The 6,181-nt window shown below is 42.6% G+C and overlaps 1 non-coding gene across 1 annotated transcript; it reads right to left on the bottom strand.

The window, feature by feature from the left end:
* Nucleotides 1–4,585: 4,585 nt before the first annotated feature.
* On the bottom strand, nt 4,586–4,692 carry LOC118481422. The gene has a single exon (XR_004865630.1). It is a non-coding gene; the product is annotated as a small nucleolar RNA R71 (small nucleolar RNA).
* Nucleotides 4,693–6,181: the final 1,489 nt, after the last annotated feature.

Genomic DNA, 6,181 nt, shown 5'->3' with positions numbered 1-6,181 from the left:
AGACTCAACTATTCAAGATGAAGTTTCATGTTCAACCTGTGAATCAGTTGTCTTCTTTGGTAGAAATCCATTCTCAGACCGGTTCTCTACTAGAGAATGAGTAGAGTGCCTGAACGAGTCCAGATTCTAACGGCTTTTGAGTAAAAAGTGAAAGATGTTGAAGAGAAGTTTGAATCATTTGAAAAGTGTTTAGATCAAGTCGAGTTTTGTGTTAAATCGTATGGAAATCCTTTAGATCTGAACCGTTCTTGGTGAGATGAGGTCACACTTCAGTGTTCATAAGAACCCGAGGTGACGTCACCCTAGAACAACCCAAATCAGGTGATTTCATGGTGAAACTGTAAGATTTGTTGGAGAAGATGATGAGAAAGTGTGTGCTAATGATAAAAGTACAAGATTTAGAGTGAAAACTTACGAGAATCGCGTGAACTCGAGAGAAAAGAGCCTAAGAGTGAACTGGTCGGATAGAGCTGTCACATCAATGAACAGTTGATGTGACAGGGGGGTATTTATAGGTGAGATGGTGAAAGGCGGTGGAAAGTTAAGTGGGTCGGATGGCTAGTCGATCGGATGGTCATCCGTTCGGATGATCATTCGATCGGTTGGTCATTCGATCCGACGGCTTGCGCGAGTTAGTTTTCCGACTTTCGTTTCATGCGTTGAGCGTTGCGTTGCGTTTAAGCGAGTTGCAAATAAGCGATGCGATAGTACTAAACAATAGTTACACAAATAACATAACACATTAAAAGCCTAAAAATAAGTATGCGTTTCAAGTTTGCGATGAGATTGCGTTGCGATAGAGTTACGATTGCGTTTGCGAATAACATCCCAATACATATACAAAGCACACACATATAATAACATACCCACAGAACAATACCAAAAGCTGTGGTTCGAGTTGCGATGCGATTGCGATGTGATAGCGTTTAGCAAAATAGCGTTTAGTTGCGTTTATCGCATTGTTACTTCACATAATAATAAATCATAGCTTAAAATACCATTAACCAATATATCGTTTAACGAATCTAGAGAGTACAAGCAATAATTAAGCAAGAAAAGACAGATCTGAATAACAACCTGACTTTTACTTTGACTTGTACTTTGACTTTGACTTCGGAAAGTCAGGTTGTTACAGCCTCCCCTACTTTAGGGAATTTCATCCCGAAATTAAGGCGCAGGTGTAACGAAGAGTTGTGGATATTTAGCCTTCATATCACTCTCGAGTTCCCAAGTGAACTCGGCGCCACATTTGCCTTCTCAACGAACCTTCACTATAGGAATGCGAGAGCGTCGGAGTTTCTGGGTCTCTCGGTCCATGATCTCTACTCGCTTTTCCATGAAGTGTAATATTTCGTCCACTTGTAGATCCTCAAGAGGAACACGTAAATTCTGCTTGGCTAGGCACTTTTTGAGGTTCGAAACGTGGAAAGTCGGATGTACGGTGCTGAGTTCCTCCAGTAATTCGAGTCTGTAGGCCACTTTGCCAATTCTTTCCAGAATCTTAAAGGGTCCAACGTATCGAGGTGCTAGCTTTCCTTTCTTGCCGAATCGGATCACCCCCCTCCAAGGTGAAACCTTTAGGAGTACGTGATCGCCAACTTCGAACTCAAGGGGCTTGCGGCTTCTATCGGCATAACTCTTTTTATGACTCCGAGCTTTCAAGAGGTTGTCTCGTATATGGAGGATCTTGTCAGTTGTTTCTTGCAATAACTCAGGGCCGGTAATTTGCGCGTCTCTGATCTCGTGCCATACAATCGGCGATCGACATTTTCTTCCATATAATGCCTCAAATGGTGCCATTTTAATGCTAAAGTGATAACTGTTGTTGTACGAGAATTCGACTAAAGGTAAATGCGAATCCCAATTATCACCAAAATCTATAACACACGAACGAAGCATGTCTTCAAGGGTGTGAATCGTGCATTCAGTCTAACCGTCGGTGCACAAAATGCAACATATAAATTACATCAATTGTGGCATAAAACTAACCCTTTTTAGTACTAATGTTGGAAAAAGTATGTTTTTGTCTTCCTTTTGTATTTTCAGGATTAAATGAGCTCAAATAAACAAAAGAAGCAAAAAGGCAGCCAAATCTAACATAAATACAAGAAAAGGGACAAACGTGGCATGCCCGGCCTCCCCGACAGCATCTTCCCAAGCAAAACAAGAAAACAGAAGGCTGAACACGCCCCGTGCTCAATGAGCACGGGGGCGTGCCCAAGTGTCAACAGAAAAGACAAAGTTGTAGAAGCTTTTATCGCCCACCACGGGGTCGTGCTCAGCGGACACGGGGCCGTGGTCAACTCTAAGATTCGCAGGATCTAGGGAAATCTTGATAGTACAGATACGCTTCTGCACACGGGGTCGTGCTCAGCGGACACGGGGGCGTGGTCAACTAATGCAGACAAACTGCAATTAATGAAGAAAGAGAAGGAGGATGGACACGGGGCTGTGCCCAATGGACACGGGGCCGTGCCCGAGCTCCTGTCCAGGCTATAAATAGGGGTGCTTGGCTCATTTGCAAACCATCCCTTGGCACACCACCTCTCTCACACTTCACCCACCACCCACCACCATCATCCACCAACATCATCCATTGTCCATCATAGAGTGTGTGAGTCGTCTCGGGATCCAAGATTGATCGTAAGAGTTCTTGACAATCAAATGCCATGTTTGCCTAAGTCCCTTACATCACTTGGTGAAGACAAGTGTTTAGTGTAATAGTTTTTATTTTTAATTTTTTTGCACTTTTTATTTGGTTATGTATTAATGACTTTAATAACTAGTTTCTTATGTTGAAGGTGATTCTTCCTTATCGTTTGTCTGTGGTGTCTTGACATTATTTTACTGTCTATATAAAATAAAAGATCTTCACCGTTCATATCTCCACAGTCTATATGGAGATATGTTGGCTACCTGGTCGGGGGTTAAGGGAACGGTTTGGTAAGAGTTTGCCATTGTTCAGTGTATAGATCCTGCAAAGGACCTGGGTCAAATTTAGTAGGACCTCCTTCAATACCCACCGGTATTGGATGGCGGGGGTCCAAACTCTTTGATCCCCTCATAAGTTAAACTACTAATAAAACTTTAACCCGGCTACTTAGGACTGTATCCCTGCTGACTCAGACTACTTACCCGAGGGTAACGTCACCTTCAAAAGAGGGACCTACCACAATATGCATTAATAACTTAATTAATTATCTTTCAATAATCCGACCCTTTAGGATTGTATCCTTGCTGACTCAAACTACTGGGTTGAGGGTAACGTCACCTTCAAAAGAGGGGCCTACTATAATAACTAAGATAATCTCTTAAGAAGTGCAAAAGTGCGGAAATAATCAAAGGTTACACTATACACGAGTCGGATCCAAGTGATTCATCTTGTCTATCTGTTTTTACTTTTATTTTATTTTTCAGCATTTTAGTTAGTTTTGTTTTTCTAGTTTAAAAACCTTTTTCTAATTTTTGATTTGATTAGACGTTGAGGATAAACCGGTACTAAAAGCTCTTGTGTACTTGGACGACCTCGGTATCTTACCAACACTATACTACGTCCACGATGGGTGCACTTGCCCATATGTGTGTTTAGTGTTAGTAAATATCATGTTTTATAAATTTAAAACTTGGCAAAAAAGTGTAAAAGGGCTTAAAAATATACATTAAAAACTATACACACTTACGCAGATCAAGTTTTTGGCGCCGTTGCCGGGGACACAAGGATTTTAAGAAAGTTAGGAATCAACGGCCTAATCGTTTTTTCTAATTTTTCTGTTTTTTAGGATTTTCTCAATTTTTCAGTTCCTGCAGAGCTCAACACGGGCTGTGCCTGGTCGGACACGGGCCATGCCCAACAATTGTTAATGGCAGTTTTTGTTTTCCGAGTTACAGAGAGTTACGCACGGGGCCATGTCGGTGCAACACAGGGCCGTGTCGAACTCCCAAGTAACAGGGATCCAGAAAATAGTCACTGTACCTCCGACCACGGGCCGTGTTCATCTGAGCACGGGGCCGTGGTGAAGCTTCTGACCAACGTTCTTTTTTTATTTTTATTGCAGGACTTGGAACTCAGGCGCCACATTTGCATTCTCCACATAGTCTATGAGCTCCAGTTCCAGTAGAGACATAAAAGAACCCCTAGACGAACCCGAACGCTTTCTACGAAAGAGACTCAAAGCTAAAAACCAAGAGAAAGTTTCGTGGGACCCACTTCCAATGGCGGACCAACGTACCCTCATGGATTACCTACGACCCACCGTAGGTAATCTAGGCGCCGCTATCAATGCACCGAATGTCGAAGCCAACAACTTCGAACTTCGGCCACATTTGATACAAATGCTTCAAAACTCCGCAACCTTCCATGGGCTTGCGGACGAGGATCCTCATCTACATATTACTAACTTTTTAGAAATATGTGATACCTTTAGGATCAATGAAGCATCAAACGACGCCATCCGCCTTCGAATGTTTCCTTTTTCACTAAAAGACCGAGCTAATGCTTGGCTCAACGCCCTCCCAGTCGGTAAACACCTGGGATGAACTAGCCCAAAAGTTTCTATATAAGTATTTCCCTCCTACTAAAACGGCTAAATTAATGACTGAAATTAATACATATTCACAAGAGGATGGGGAATCCTTATATGAAACTTGGGTAAGGTTCAAGGAGCTACTAAGAAAGTGTCCTCATCACGGTCTTGCGGTGTGCAACAAGTATCCACTTTCTACAATGGGTTGTTGCCGCACACAAGACAAACACTTAACTCTAGCTCCGGGGGACTTTTAGGTAATCGTAGCCCAAACGAAATATATAATCAAATTGAGGAAATTGCTCAAACCAATTTTCAGTGGCACACTCCCCGAGGCAATAAATCTATTGCCCTGGGCGCCCATAAGGTTAATGAAAGCACTTCTTTACAAGCCCAAATCGAGGCCCTTTCTTCAAAAATCAAAAAACTAGAAATGACAAAAACCGCCTCGGTCATGGCTTGTGAAGGGTGTGGTGGGCCACACGAAAATTGGAGTTGTATGAAAGAATTAGATGATCAAACAAAGTCGGTAAACTACATTGATAATAGACCTAGGCCGTCGGGTCCTCCAACGGGTACCTACAACCAAGGATGGCGTAACCACCCTAACCTTGGTTGGAGAGAACCCGGCAATGGTAGTAACCAACAAAATCTAAACCAACGAACAAACTTTCAACAACCAAGAAACGAGTCACAAAATTTCTCTCAACAACAAGGTGGACGAGAAAGGCTTGAAGGTACTGTATCTCGCCTCATCTCCGACACCGAAAAGAAAAACTCGGATCGATTTCAACAATTGGAATCGAATTTTAGAAATCAACAAGCTAGTATACAAAACATCGAAAAGCAATTAAATCAAATAGCTCAGAATTTCTCTGAGAGACCACAAGGCGCGTTACCAAGTAATACCGAAACCAACCCGAATGTACAAGTCCATCTCATAACATTGAGAAACCGTACCGTGGGTTCCGAAGAGGCTCCAGCCACCAACTGAAAGAAGCACAACTCCGCCCCAACAAGAGAAGGCTTCTCCACCAATCCAAGAGCCTACTAAGACTCCTCCGGTTCCATACCCTGGTCGGTTAATTCGTCAAAAGACAGATGAGCAATTCGCAAAGTTCGAAAATTTATTAAAACAATTGCATGTTAATATTCCATTTATCGAAGTCCTAACTCAAATGCCTAAATATTCAAAATTTATGAGGGACTTCCTCACTCATAAAAGGAAAATTGAATCATTGCAATTAGTTAATTTAGGCGAAGAATGCTCCGCCTTACTACTCAACAAACTCCCGCAAAAGAAGCTTGACCCCGGAAGCTTCACAATTCCTTGTTCATTTGGGGAATCCCCCATTCGTAATGCACTAGCTGATCTCGGGGCAAGCATCAACCTCATGCCCTCATCAATGTTCAACCAACTCGGCTTAGGGAAAACAAGTCCTACAAAAATAAGCATACAACTCGCTGATAGATCCGTCAAATATCCACAAGGTGTTGCGGAAAATCTATTGGTCAAAGTCGGCGAATTTGTCTTTCCAGCCGACTTTGTCATACTAGATATGGAGGAAGATGCCGAAGTACCACTCATCCTAGGGAGGCCATTCCTAGCTACGGCCCAAGCAGTGGTAGACATGAATGATGGAATGCTAACATTGAGG

This window comes from Helianthus annuus, chromosome 8, assembly GCF_002127325.2.
Source record: "Helianthus annuus cultivar XRQ/B chromosome 8, HanXRQr2.0-SUNRISE, whole genome shotgun sequence".
NCBI lineage: Eukaryota > Viridiplantae > Streptophyta > Magnoliopsida > Asterales > Asteraceae > Helianthus > Helianthus annuus.
The sequence above is the reverse complement of the archived record's forward strand: the minus strand, read 5'-3'. Positions and strand labels throughout refer to the sequence as shown.